This window comes from Galeopterus variegatus, unplaced genomic scaffold (genome assembly GCF_000696425.1).
Source record: "Galeopterus variegatus unplaced genomic scaffold, G_variegatus-3.0.2 Scaffold7727, whole genome shotgun sequence".
Classification (NCBI taxonomy): domain Eukaryota; kingdom Metazoa; phylum Chordata; class Mammalia; order Dermoptera; family Cynocephalidae; genus Galeopterus; species Galeopterus variegatus.
Window position 1 is genome coordinate 38767 of NW_007733838.1, and position 15473 is coordinate 54239.

Below are 15473 nucleotides of genomic sequence, written 5' to 3' on the forward strand. Positions count from 1 at the left end.
AAATGCAATTTGCAGGTCCCTAATGATTAATAATGTTGAACATCTTTTTATGTGGTTATAAGCCATTCATATATCTTTACTGGCAAAATGCGTATTCAAATATTTGCTCATTTTTTAATTGAGTGGTTTGTTATTAATGATTAGTATACTCTGAATAAAAGCCCTTTAGATATATATGATTCACAAATATTTTCTCCCTTTCTGTGGCTTATCTTCATTTCCTAAATTGTGTCTTTTAAAGGACAAAGTTTTCAATACTGACAAAGTATAATTTATTAAGATTTCTTTTATGAATCATGCTTTTAGCATCATATCTAAGAATTCTTTGTCCATCTGAAAGTCACCAGATATGTCCTCTGATTTCTTCTAGAAGTTTTATACTTTTATAGTTTAGGTTTATGGTTGATTTTTGAGCTAAGTTTTGTGTATTGTGTAAGGTAAGCCTCAAAAAAATTACTTTTTTGAATGTGGTTATCCAACTTACCCAGCAAAAATTTTTGGAAATAAATTGAATTAAACTGAACTGGGATAGCTACTGAAAATCAATTAACCATGAATATAGGGTTTAATTTTGAACTCTGAATTCGATTCTATTGCTCTATATGCCTGTCTATCTACAGTACTACAGTCTTGTTTACTGTGTTTTAAGTTTTGAGATATGATAATGTAATTTTCTAATATTATTTTTCTTTTTCAAAATTGTTTTTGACTACTCTAGACCCTATTCATTTCCATGTAAATTTTAGGATTGGCTCATGGATTTCTCAAAAAATTTTTAAAAGCCTGTGTGATTTTGATAAGGACTGTGTTCAATTTACAGGTCACTTTGAGAGAACACTGCCATAATTACATCTTCACAGTATTATGTATATTGATGTGGAATTGTTACTTATTTAGAACATATTTAATTTCTATCAGCAGTTTTTTATATTTTTCAGTTTAGAAGTATTACATTTCTTTTGTTAAATCTATTCTGAAGCGCTTTTTCCTTTTGATGGTTGATTGGAACTGCTTTCCTCATTTCATTTGTATATGTTTCTAGTTTTCATATCAATCTTGCATCCTGTGATCCTACTAATCTTGTTTACTGGTTTTATTTGTCTTTATATAGCTTCCTTAAGATTTTCTACCTATAAAATCTTATGTCAGCTGTGAAAATAACACAGCCTTAATTCTTATCTTCCAGTTTGTACTTATTTAAACACTTAATAAAAATCAATGTTTAAATAAATTTATTTAATTTTATTTATCTATTTATTTACTTATTTACAGTTATTGCACTGGCTAGAATCACCAGTATGATGTTGAGTAGCAGTGGTGAATGCAGACATTCTTGCCTTATTCCTAATCTTAGGGCAAATGCATTCGGTCTTTCCTCACTAAATACGTTAGCTATAGGTTTTTCATAGATGCCCTTTGTCCCCTCCTATAACCACTTTGCTGAAAGTTTTTAGTCAACAATGGATACTTGAAATTCTTTTTTCATATCTATTGAGATGATCATGAATTTTTGTCCTATAGTTTATTAATAGTAAGTTACATAAATTGGTTTCCAAATATTAAACCAACTTTGCATTCTTAGGATGAATTCCACTTTGCCATGGTGTATAATACTTTTTATATGACAATGTATTAAATTTCCCAAAATTTTGTTAAGGGTTTTTGTGTCTACATTCATGAGGAATAGTCCACATAGTTTCCTATTCTTGTGATGTCTTTGTCTGATTTTTGCACCAAAGTAATAATTACCTCAAGAATGAGGCAGGAATTATTCCTTCCTCCTCTATTTCCTAAAAGGGTTTGTGAAGGATTGGTGTAATTTCTTCTTTAAATATATGACAGAATTCACCAGTGGAGAAATCTAGGTATAAGGTTTTACTTAATTTTTATTTTGTGGCAGCTGCCTGTACAGGGATATGGACCCTTGACCTTGATGGTATTAGCACCATGCTCTCTCAAATGAGCTAACCAGCCAGCGTTGTATGAATATTTTAAATAACTAATTCAATTTCTTTACTTGACAGCTGCCTGTACAGGGATATGGACCCTTGACCTTGATGGTATTAGCACCATGCTCTCTCCAATGAGCTAACCAGCCAGCGTTGTATGAATATTTTAAATAACTAATTCAATTTCTTTACTTGCTATAAGGCTATTTCTTCTTGAATCAGTTTTGGTAATTGTGTCTTTCTAAGAATTTGTCCACTTCATCTATTTTTTGAGTATAAAATTATTCATAATATTCCTTTAAAATCCTTTTGATTTCTGGAAGGTAATGCCACCTTTTTCATCCCTTATTTTAATTATTTGTATCCATTTTCCCTCACTTTTTCCCTTTCTCTCATGCCATCAATCTAGCTAAAGACTTGCCAATTTTGCTGATTTTTTTTTTCAAAGAACCTATTTTTGGTTTAATTGATTTTTCTCTATTTTTTTTCTGTTTTCTATTACACTGATTTCTGCTTTAATGTTTATTTTCCTTCTTCTGCTTGCTTAAAGTTCAGTTTGCTCTTCTCCTACTTTCCTAAGGTAAAAGTTTAGGCACTTGCAAATTCTTTTTTTTAAGTTATCCTCTAAGTTCTGCTTGAGCTGCATCACATCAATTTTGATATGTTACATTTTTATTTTCATTCAGTTCATAATATTTTCCAATTTGCCTGTAATTTCATCTTGACCTACAGGTTACTTAGAAGTATATTGTTTATGGGCCGGCCTGGTGGCACACTGCTACAGTGCGCCGCTTGGGAGCACAGCGGCGCTCCCGCCGAGGGTTCGGATCCCACATACAGACCGGTTCCCGCTCACTGGCTGAGCGAGGTGCGGCCGCAACACCGAGGGTTGCGATCCTGTTGCCGGTCCCGGTCCGGTACGGGCGCGACACTGAGGGTTGCGATCCGTTGCTGGACACGAAAAAAGACAAAAAGGAAAAAAAAAAAAAGAAGTATATTGTTTAATTTCCAAATATTTAGGATTTCCAAGATTTCTTTCTGTTGTGAATTTCTAATTTAATTCTATTATGGTTGTAAAACACATTTTTGTATGATTTATAATCCCTTTAAATTTACTGGAAATTATTTCATGGCCTATCACATATTCTATACTGAAGAATATTCCATGTGTGTTTAAAGCAAGTAGTATTCTACATTCATTGGACAGAATTTTCTCTATATGTAAGTCTATCAATAGTGTTGTTTAAGTCTTATCCCTTACTGATTTTCTGTGCAGTTCTATCAATATAGAGAGTTGGCTACTCAAATCTCCAACTAACACTGTTTAATTATCTATTTCTCCTATCAGTTCTGTCAGTTTTAGACTGGTATATTTTGAAGTTCTGTTAATAGGTACATACAAAATTATAATTGTTCTATCCTTTTAATTTATTGACTCCTTTACTATTATGAAATGCCCCTCTTTGTCTCTAGTAATATTTGTCTTAAAGTCTATTTTGTCCAATATTAATATAATCATTCCAGCTGTTATAGTTACTATTTGCATAGCATCTCCTTTTCTAACCTTTTATTTTCATACTATTTGTGTCTCAGAATCTAAGATGTTTCTCTTATAGACAGCACATTGGTTGATCTTGATTTTTTATCCACTGTGACAATTTCTGTCATTTGACTGGGGTATTTAGATTATTTGCATTTAATGTAACAATTATTGACATGGCTGTATTTACATTTGCCATTTTGCACTTTATTAGTTCTGCCATCTTTCTTGTTCCAGGCGTCCCCTGTGCTGCCTAATTTTGAATTAAACAGTTATTTTCTAGTGTACCACCTTAATTCCTGAGTTATTTTAATGTATATTTTTGGATTGATTGTTGTAGTGGTTGCTACAGGCATTACTGCACATACCTTGATTTGTCACAATCTACTTCTAATTAATATTTGCATAAAACAGGCAAAATATTAAAAAACAAAAAACTTGTTCCAATATAGCTCTAAACCCTCTTTTCCCCTTTTGTGCTATTACTACCCCATATATATTGTATCTATACATTATAAACCTAACGTTATAGTAGTATAATGATTGGTTTATACAATCTTATGCTTTTTTAAAGGTAGGAGAAAAATATCTTTGTATTAATAATTAACCATTTACATTAGCAACTATTCCTAGGGATTTTTATTTCTTCCTATGAATTTGATTCACTGTCTACTGTCATTTCCATTCATCCTAAAGAACTTTCTTTAATATTTCTCATAAAGCTAAGCAATGAATTCTCTCAGGTGGTTTTATCTTGACTTTTTTTTCTTTCAGCACCTTACATATGTCATATGTCATTCTAGTGCCTTCTAATGTCCACTGTTTTACATAAGAAAGTCATTAAGCAATACAGATGCTCTCATTTACTTTTTTTTTTTTTTTTTTTTTTTTTTTTGCTGCTTTGAATATTTTGACAATGATGTGTCTAGGTCAGGATCTCTATTTTTCCTATTTGTGCATCATTAAGCTTCTTAGATGTGCAGATTGGTTTGGGGCCATAATTTCTTCAACTATTTTTTTCTGCCCCTTTCTCTCTCCTTTCATTCTGAGATTCCCATCACACTTACACAGGTAAGACTGATGTTGATTCACAGGTCTCTAAGGTTTTGTTGATTTTTCTTCAGTCTTGTCTCCTCACTCATCTTTGGATAAGATCATCTATCTTCATGTTCATCACTTCTTTCTTCTACTATGTCAAATCTGCTGTTGAGACTCTAATTAATTTTTCATTTTAGTTACTATACTCTTCAATCTCAGAATTTCCATTTGGTTGATTTTTAAATTATTTCTATCTCCTTATTGAAAATCTCTGTCATACTTTCCTTTAAATAGTTTACCTTAGGGCTTTGACCTGACTTACAAGAGCTGCTTTGAAGTCTGTCTGCTAAAATCAACATCTAATTTTATACTGTTTCTACTGAATGCTTTTTTCCTTAACATGGGTCCCATTTTCCTATTTCTTTGCACATTTCATAATTTTATTGAAACTGGACAGTTTAGATAATATATTGTAACAACTTTGGATTGTGCTACTTCCCCTTCAAGGTTGTTGTTACTGTTTCGCTTCTTTGTTCAGTTATTTGTCAAGGTTAAATCTGTGAAATCGGTCTCCCACAAGGTGTGCAGATGCTAATATCTATACTCAGTTGTTTTATTTTTTTGTTTTGGGGCTTTTTAAAATTAATTCTTGCTTTTTTTTGTTTTTAAGCTTGACTTCCTAGGGATTGCGCCTGTGTCTGCACAGGTTAATGGTCAGCCAATTACCAGAAAGAAATTTTGCTCAAATACCTTGAGGCAGTCAGGCTTCCAGTACTCACCAATATTTGCATGTTAGTAGGAGAACACATTAAAAGTTCAGGCCATTTTCAAGTCAGTCCTGGCTTTTACTTTCTGCTGGGTCTTTTCTGGTCTCCTATAGCCAAGCACACAGCCTCTAGGGCAGCCAGGAAGATAAGACTAGCTTGGGCTCTCTCCAGTCTCCAATATACACATGTGCAGACTCAGCCAGGAATATGCTTGTACCAATAATGACCACAATCCCATGCTAGTAGAATTGATGGCCCTCTCCACTTACGTGACTCCAAGATTGTCACTCCACCAATAACACCATAAGAAGTGAGCACCACCCAACTGAGTGATTCCTCTTCTACTAGAGCAGTATAGCTTCTGTTCCTCATGGCCATCCTGTCCTGGCAGTTCTTCACAATAATCAAGCTGGAAGGAGGGGTGTGATAGAAAGGTAACAGTCCCACACTAAAATACTACAGACTATTACTGTCCTTCAGCAAATTTAAACATAAACATTTCCTGGAATATTGTATGCCTTTGGTTGACTGCCAAAGCATTGAAGTTATTGCTTTTGTTGTTGTTGTTGTTCAATTTCATCCAGCTTTACACTTGATTTTGGGGGAGAGAATGTCCCAAACTTCTTACTTGGCCATGGCTGAATGCCACACCCAGCTCACTTGATCTTAACAACACAGAAGTACCCATTATCCTCTCTCATTATCAGAGGGAGAAAATTAAGTGAGCTGCCTTAAGTTACACAACAAATAAAAGATTCATTCATTTCACAAATATTTGAGCATCTACTATGAGCCAATAACTATTCTATGTGCTTGAAATACATCAAGAAACAAAAAAAAATAAAGATTCCTTCTTTAGTGAAGAGTAAATTCTAGCAGGGGAACATAAACAGTAAACACAACTAAATTATATGGTACACCAGAAAGTGATTAGGGGCCACAGGGAAAAAAAAAAGACCAGAATAAATAAGACCAGGTGTTGAAGAGGGTAGGCCTCATTCATATGGTGACATTTTAGCAAAGACTTGAAGACTAAAGGAGTTAAATTAGTCAAGCAGATAACTGGAAGAAAAGAATTACAAGAAAAGGGAACATAAAGCAAAGGCCCTAAGATAGACATGAACCTGGAATGTTCAACGAACATTAATAGCAACATTAATATCATTAGTGAAAGGGGATGTACTTGTTAACTACTACCATGTAACAGATTATGCAAAATTTAGTAATTTAAAAGAATATTTATTATCACAGATTCTGTGGGTCAGGAATATGAGCACAGTTTAACTGGATCTTCTAGCTCAGGACTTCTCCCAAGGCTGCAATCAAGGTGTTGGCCAACGTAGCAGTTATGTCAAGGCTTGACTGGGAAGAATCACTTCCAAGCTCACTCACAAATGAGTGGTCTTCAAAAAGTTCATGGAAAGATTTGTATTACCTTTTAATTCTATTTTTCCATGAAGTTTTTGAAGTACCCTCATAGTTATTGGCAGGATTTAGTTCCTCATTGGCTGTTGGCTGCTTTCAATTCCTTACTACATGGGCCTCTCCATAAGGCAGTACACAACATGGCAGCCTGCTTAATCAGAGAAATCAAGAGAAAAGAGCTAGAGTAAAAGCAAGATGAAGTTACTATATTTTATAACCTAATCTCAAAAGTGACATCTCATCATTTTGCCCCATTCTCTTTGTTAGAAGCAAATGAGTAGATCCAGCACAGACTCAGAGGAGGGAATTACATAAGGGTATGACTATTAGGAGGCAGAGAGCATCACGGACCATCTTAGGCATTTGTCTAACACAGAAAGAATAAGATGAAGTCAGAGAGGTTTGAGGGGTGGGGAAGAATGCCAGATTACATAAGGCCTTGAAAACTCTAGTAATGACTTTGTCTTTTTCTGTGAGTGAAATGGGAATCTATTAGTGTTTTGAGCAGATAAGAGAAAGGATCTGTCACATTTTTAAAGGATCACTCTGACTCCTGTATTGTGAATAAAAAAAACGTAAAAAGAAGAGGCTCCTGTAAGAACCCAAAAAGAAACAATGGCAGTTTAAACAGGACAGTAGCCAGAAGGTAGTGAGCAGTGACCAGTATACGGATAAATTTTGAAAAAAAGTATGAGAGAATTTCCTCCCATATTTGATTCAAAATGTGAAAAAATAAATATTCAAAGATGACTGCAAGGTTTTTGGCCTGGGCAACTCTATTCTTTTAGTTGTTATCCACTACAGGGAAAATTATAGAGTATAACAGATTGAAGGTCAGTTGCTTTAGAAATGTTAAATTTGAGATGTCTTTGATTTCTTGGTAAAAATTCCTATGACAGTTGGACACAGGAATATGAAGTTCAAGATAGGTCTGCAAAAAGATCTGAATCTGGGACTTTGGTATATAGATGATATTGAAAGTCAAACAATAGTATAAAATTGCCAAGAGATTAACTGAGATAGAGAGGAGGTCCAAGGATTAAGCCCTGGGGCATATAAACATTAAAGAAGTCAGGAAGAAGAGAAAGAACCAGCAAAGGAAATTCAAAAGGCACAACCAGGGATGTAAAAAGAAAAACCAAAACTATGTGTCTCTCTCCAAAATTTGGAGTGTGAAGGAAGGTTTATGATATTTATGTGACAAAATAGCAGTTTGCTTAGACATAGAGTATACAAGTGTTGGGAAAATAGAATAATTTAATCAGGCTCCCCTTACCTCAGGTCCCGTTGGGGGTGGTTCAGTAAACAAATTTTGTGTGGGGGGCGGGGGTGGAGTTAGTGCACAGGCTCCGCGGCTTGGCTGGCGTCTGCCTCAGGCATCCACATGAATGCCCATGCTCTGGAACCTACAGCTTCAAAGGACTTGCTTGCGTTACCTGGCTCATAGTCCTGTATGTGAGGGGTCTGGGGACCCAGCCTGGCATGTGAAAGGTTTGTGATCCAGTCTGGAACAGGTTTGAGGGGTCTGTAAGCTCCAGACCCAGCCCTAGCTCAACAATTGGCCCAGTCGGTAGGATTACGGGCAAGTAAAAGAGCTCGACAACAAGTCACACTAGCTGTAAGTCCAAAAGATCACTTGATTTCCTAACACTTTTATTTGAAAACAAATTCTTAGGCTATTAGGTCTCAAGAAGTCTTTATTTAGATAATCTCTTGAGCAAACTGAAGCAGAACCCACTTAAAAAACACCCTCAGAGATTAAGAATACTTTTTTGAAAAGGGGGAGAGGGGACAAGAGACAGGACACAATTGTATCTAATCAAAAAGGGCTTTACAGACCTGAATCAAAAAAAAAAAACCCAAATTCTTAAATTAGTGCCAGTCTTTCAAACTTTTCTGGAAAAGCACTGAAATATATTATTAGAAATGTTTTCAAAATAATAAAATGTCAAAAAAGACAGAAATTTGATGAGAAGCAAGGTCAATTCTTTCAATATTAACTTTCCCATATCATTGCACTAACAGAGAAGATTTCTCTTGTGTTATCCGATTTGAATAAACTACAGCAGATAACACTTCCACACTCCAAACACTATGAAGTAGATACTACTTTATCACCATTTCACAGGTTGAGAAATCACAGAGACATTAAATGACTTCAGGTCCCACGTGCTCTTCTCAAATCAAGTTCTAGGAGTTGTAAACCCTGCCATGATTTGAATGTTTCCTCTAAAGTTCATGTGTTAAAGACTTAATCCCCACTGCAGCAGCCAATGCTAGCATGAATGAATAAACTATGATATGTTAATACGGCAATAAGAATCAACATAGTAGTGTTAACTGTAACACTATAGATAAATCTCAAATACAATGTTGAGCACTAAAGAAGCCAAACACAAAACAATACACATTATATGATTCAGTTTGGATGTACACACAAAATGACAACCTGAGAATCAATGTCAAGAAGAGAAAGAGTCTCTGGGGGGAAGTGACAGGACAATTATTGAAGAGCTGAACAAAAATAGCCTCAAATAATTCCTGTTTAGGATTTGGGCTCTTCCCATTTCTATAATCCCTGTATGCCTGCAAAAACAAAACAAGAAGTTAGGAAAAAAAACATTAAGTAAAAGAAAAATTCATTTAAAAGAAATTAACAGATAGTAGATGGTGAAAGAGTTAAAAATATTATGGTTTTACTATACCAGTTTTTCCAGGTATAGTTAGAGCAAACATGAGAATAAAGCAGACAATTACAAAATATTACAATAAGGAAAAGGTAACAGTTTAAAAATAAAAATAAATTTGAAACATAAAAATAAATTAGTTAGGGCCGGCCCGGTGGCACACTGCGCTAGTGCGCCGCTTGAGAAGCGCGGAGGCGCTCCCGCCGAGGGTTCGGATCCCACATACAGACCGGTTCCCACTCACTGGCTGAGCGAGGCGCGGGGGCAACACCATGGGTTGCGATCCCATTGCCGGTCCCGGTCCAGTACGGGGGCAACACTGAGGGTTGCAATCCGTTGCCGGACACGGAAAAAAAAAGACAAATAAATAAATAAATAAATAAATAAATTAGTTAGATAAAAGGCTAAAAACACATACATAAGAGATAAAGGGATTATATACAGGCTTAAACATGAAACTTTAAACAGAACTGAGAACTAAAAAGTCAATAGCAAAGAAGCTTGAAGACGCAGATGAAAAAATAAGTTAAAATATTCCAAAAAAATGAATCAAAGTTTCTGGGGTGGGCACAACATCCCTAGATGAGGGAATCTTCTGATTACAAGGCCCTATAAGTATAAGGCAAAGGGGCAGAAATGAACAATTCTACCCTCTCATCCTTCAACAAGCTTTAGGAAACTATATATCCTTTACAGGCAGCTTAGTTCACTGAGGATTGTTTATAACCAATAAACAGCTGGACAGTATCCATAGATAGAAGCAGTAGTCAGCCTATCTTTTGCAAACTTTCTGGGAAAAAAACACCCAATATTCCAATAATGTAACAGATGATCCTCAAAAATGTCGTTTCCATACCCTAGGATTTCCAGAGATCCTTTCAGGGCACCCACAACTTGAAAACTAATTTCATAATGATATTAAGATGTTATTTGCCTCTCCACTAAGTTTATATTTGAACCGATGGTTAAAAGTAACAGTGGATAAAACTGCTGGCCCTTTAGAAGTTATCAAGACAGCAGACTCAAACTGTACTAGCAATCATTGTATTCTTCGGGGGCAGCGGGGAGAGTTTGAGATTTTTATTCAGGAAAATCTCTTTTGAAGCAGTAGAAATTCTATTAAATGTCCACCTTTGAGTGTAAAAATTTTTAATATTCTGGTGAAAGGAAGTATACATAAAGCATAGTTGTGTATCACAATGTCTCAATAGCATTTGTGCTACTTCAGATGTGAGCTATAGCCACTTTTTTCAAATAACACTATTTTTACTTGAGAGAACAACTGAGAGATGAGCCATGGTTACCCAGACTTGAGCATTAGGCAAAGTTTCTCAAAAACGAACAGTATTTGTTACGAATGATAGAACTCAAGCTTTTAAGAAAAAATTACAATTTTGGAAAGCTTAAATCCATCACCTTGAGTTTTAAACTTTCCTGTTAAGAATAGTACTGATATTAACAAATGTGGTTTTTCAATGAATAATGATATATGTCAACATTTGGAAGACCTATAATATTCAGTGAACCAATATTTTTGAAATGAATAAGGCATAATGTCAAGAAGTGTGAATGGGTAAAAGATCCACTCAAAGTGCAAATGGACCAATGGATTTCAATGTAATGAAGTATGAAAAGGCAGTGAGGGTACAAGTTTTAATTAGTAATTTGAAGGTAGTTAACATTTCTAAACATTTTCATTGAGAAAGAAACTAAAACTACTTTAATAGAGCTTTAAAAGTTTAAGCCTTTTCTATCAGTTTCTGTTCCACAGAAAACCAACTTGGATCTGAAATAGCACCTAAATTGGCAATTTAAACTTGACAAGTATAGGAAAAACCCTGCAGCAGTAGCTCCTTGAAAGAAAATATGTGTACAATATACTCTAAATTATCACAAATTAAGCATCTGTGAAGGTTAATTCTAGGTGTCAACTTGATTAGATTAAGGAATATAAAAAAACCTGATAAAGCTATCTTTTACCCATGTGGGGGTTTCCAGAAGAGATTAGCATGCAAGCCTAAGTGGACTGGGTGGGAAAGATCCATCCTCAACATGAATGGAAACCATCTAATCCACTTGGGGCCCAGAGAGAACAAAAAATGGAGAAAAAAGGCAAATCTTTCTGTCCACTGGAGCTGGGATATATTCTTCTCTCCTGTCCATGGAGATTAGAGCTCAAGACTCTTCAGCTTTTGGGTTCCATGAATTGCAACAAGTACACCATCAGCTTCCCTGGTTCTGAGGCCTTTGAACCTACACTGAGCCATGCGATGAGCATCCAGAACTTACATCAATGGCACCACTGGCTTCCCTGGTTCTAAGGCTTCAGACTTGGACTGAGCCAGGCTCCCAGCATCCAGCTTGCAGACAGCCTATCACATGACTTCTCTTCACAATCACATGAGATAATTTCCCTAATAAATCCCCTCTCATATATTTATAACATATCCTATTGATTCTGCCTCTCTGGAGAACCCTGACTAACACAGCACCTGAACATTAATCTTAAAACTTCAGTAAAGTGATTACCAAATTATTTGCTAGCAGAAAGCTTTTCTTTTAAAAACACACATGGAACCCCAATATAGAAGACAACTAAAAGCACAGTAGGTTTCATGGATTCAATGCTTAGCCTCCCTATCCCCAAACCTCCCTCTTACTACACATGGAAATGACTAGCAGAAAGCTTTTCTTTTAAAAACACACATGGAACCCCAATATAGAAGACAACTAAAAGCACAGTAGGTATCATGGATTCAATGCTTAGCCTCCCTATCCCCAAACCTCCCTCTTACTACACATGGAAATGAGACAGCTTACGAAAAACCAGCGACCTAGGCCACTGGTTCCTAAATCTAGGTATGCTAAAATGAGAACATCAGCACCTTTATCTTTTTAGTAATAGATTCCCAGGCTGCCTATCACACCAAAGTAAATCAGAATCTCTCTTGACATAACCTAGGATTTCATATTACTTCAAAGATGATTTCTAAAGCTGCCCTGGGGGTTCAATGCTGCTAACCATGTTGGAGTGAACAGGACTGAAGCCATGTTGGGAACTAAAAACACATGGGACTTCTGGTCAAGATGGCGAAATAGACGGTCCCCAGCATCATTATCTCCCACAAATCAACCAATTTACAAGTATAAAAAAGCAACAACAGCCAAGATGTGGCTGCTAGAGCTCAGGGGAAGAGGAGGAGAGACCTACAGAGTGCATGAAGGTGGGAGAAGCCACAATGAGAAAAAGAAAAAATGCCCCCAACCATTTTGAATCCCAGCCATTTCCAAGCTGGAGCTGCTGAGCACACAGAGCAGGAGCTGGCAAAAAGCTGCAGCTATGCCTTTTGGATGAAGTTGCTTGGAAGCATCAGGGGAGAAGAGGGCCTTGGTAGCCCCCAGGCCATCTATACCACAAATAGGGTTCCCATGAACCCACACAGGACTAAGGAGCCACAACAATGGAAAAAAAGGAGCCACTCAGAGGCCAGTGAGTCATAGAAAGGGACCAGAGCACAGCCCGTCCCATGGGAAGTGTTTGGAGCACAGTTGGCGGGGGAGATGGGCCCACTGGGGGAATACTGGCGCATAGCAAGGACAGCTGATCTGCCCTCCAATCAGCACAGGACCACTCAGTGTAGACTGGTCAGGAATAGAATGGCAGGGGGTGCACTTTGATGAAAAGACTCAGGCCCAGACCAGTGTTTCTACACAACCCAGGTGCACCAGATTTCACTAGACCCGGAAGTACCTGTAAAGTCAACCATTAAAAACTAAGCTGCACAAGAAGCCTTCCCTAGGAAACCAGCAGCAAAGCAACAATTTAGCTCAACCACACAGCTCAAGTACTGGTCCTCACAGGAAGTCCCCCCATTTTAGAAGTAAGCAAAGAACAGCAAATTAGTTCCAGCACAGAATTTGAGTGGTGAGAACAGCAAATAATCCAACACAGAACTGAGAGAAAAAACAAAGTACCCACAACCAGAGACAAAATTTGATATTAACTAGTAAAGGTCTCAAAAAACACTTATAACACCTAGAAGCACCGCAAGTCCCCTGGGCTACCAAACCAGAAAGGGGGGAGGGTCAGGGGCCTCAGCCATGCCCCCGACACCCGCAACTAGTCCCAAGGGTGGGGGCCAAGGGCCTTGGCCACATCCCCACGACAAGTGCAACCGCCCCAGCAACAACCACCAAGTTGCCCCAGGAAATGCCCCAGGTTCCCAAGCTGGGGAGGGGGGAGGCAAGGGCTTTTGACACATCTGCACCCAGCCTGGCAATGACCAAGCCAACACTGGAAGCCCTCCGGTTTCCACTGTGGGAATGTGGGGATTGCCACAGGCCTCAATCCCGCCCCTCCTCCTTCCTCCTTCTTTCATCACATTTCCTTCCCCTTTCCCCTCTCCCCCTCCCTCCCAACTTCTCTGCAACATCACAGAACGTAAAAAAATATATATTAATAAAATAAAATAAATAAATAAAAAATAAAAATACATGGGCTCTAAATGATTTTAAAAGGACAGGTTTTTTTTCTTGGAATGCATTTCTCTGAGTTCCCTCTTTTCCTATGGTTATTTGATATTTTGAACCTTGTTTATGGGACAAGATGAGTTTACATAAACGTAAAGTTGTTTTCCACCCAGCCTGAAGCTGCAGACTTGCCAGTAGGCACATACTATCCAAGAGGATATCCTGAGATAAGGATGGGACCAGAAACTAGATGGAGCTTTGGTGAGACCCTGCACCTGGCTCCTTGCATGCAGCCCCATGCAGTTCACATCCCCTTCCCTCCTACTTTTCAAGTCCCACGTTTCACTTCCTCAAACCTCTCTTTAAAAACCCCTCAGTAAATCTGAGTCTTTCAGACGGCTTTAGTCTGGCCATTCTCCTTCAGGTTTACTGGAGAGATGGATTAGCCTAACAGCTCTCCTCAGGTCACCAGTATTCCTGAATAAAAAGCTGACTTCCATTTTCACCAACATTTGACTTCTGAGTGGTTTGTTTTTGAAAAGGGGCAGGCAGCCAGACCTGGGCCTGGAAGCAAATTTTGGCCAGCCAGCCAGGAGCTGAGTGGCCCAGTATCAACCATTCCCATAGATAACATCCCAGAACAATCTGTTCACTTAATGGTAAGCAGCTCCAGCTTAGGAAATAATATCTACTTTGGGTCATGCCACTCATTAACAAAGTGATCTTCAACATCTCTAAACATCAATTTCTTCATCTGTAAAAGGAAGAAATACCAAAAAAAAAAAAAAAAAAAAAAAGGTGATGGGGTTTGGATGTGTTGTCCCCTCCAAAACTCATGTGGAAATTTGATCTCCAATGTGGCAGTGTTGGAAACTGATTGATGAATGGATTAATGCTCTCCTGGGGGAGGGGGGATTAATGAGTGATTTCTTGCTCTATTAGTTCCCGCGAGAGCTCGTTGCTTAAAAAGACCTGGCACCTTCTCTCTTGTTCTTGCTTCTCTCTCTTACTTCCTCTCGCCATGTGATTTGCTTGTACCCGCCGGCTGCCTGCCACTTTCCGCCATGAGTAGCAGCAGCCTGACGCCCACGCCAGATGCTGCTGTCCCAGAATCGTAAGCCAAATAAACCTCTCTTCTTTATAAATTACCCAGTCTCAGGTAATTATGTTATAGCAACACAAAACGGACTAAAACAAAAGGAATTCATGAAAATTAAATGTGATGTTGAATATAAAAGTCTTGCACTGTATAATCTGACAGAGGGAATGAATAAAAAGAGTATTTTAGATTATTTGGAGTTTGTGTAGTTCTCAGGATCCAGGGGATACTAAAACAAAAGGAATTCATGAAAATTAAATGTGATGTTGAATATAAAAGTCTTGCACTGTATAATCTGACAGAGAGAATGAATAAAAAGAGTATTTTAGATTATTTGGAGTTTGTGTAGTTCTCAGGATCCAGGGGAAGATAAGCACTTAGACAGCATCTAGCATTTCAGGAAAAACAGCTGGACTTGAGGACAAAAACTATCTTAGAGACTGTGCAATCATTTAAGGCTCTAATAGAGTCTGAAATATGGGTGTCCCCACTAAAACT

General features: G+C 37.4%; 1 protein-coding gene across 1 annotated transcript in view; it reads right to left on the bottom strand.

Annotated features, from left to right (window-relative positions):
* LOC103607806 (probable lysosomal cobalamin transporter) overlaps window positions 1-15473 on the bottom strand; it is a gene marked incomplete at its 3' end in the record, with an annotated part of 65495 nt that overhangs the window by 31764 nt on the left and 18258 nt on the right. The gene's annotated exons all lie outside the window — the stretch shown is intronic.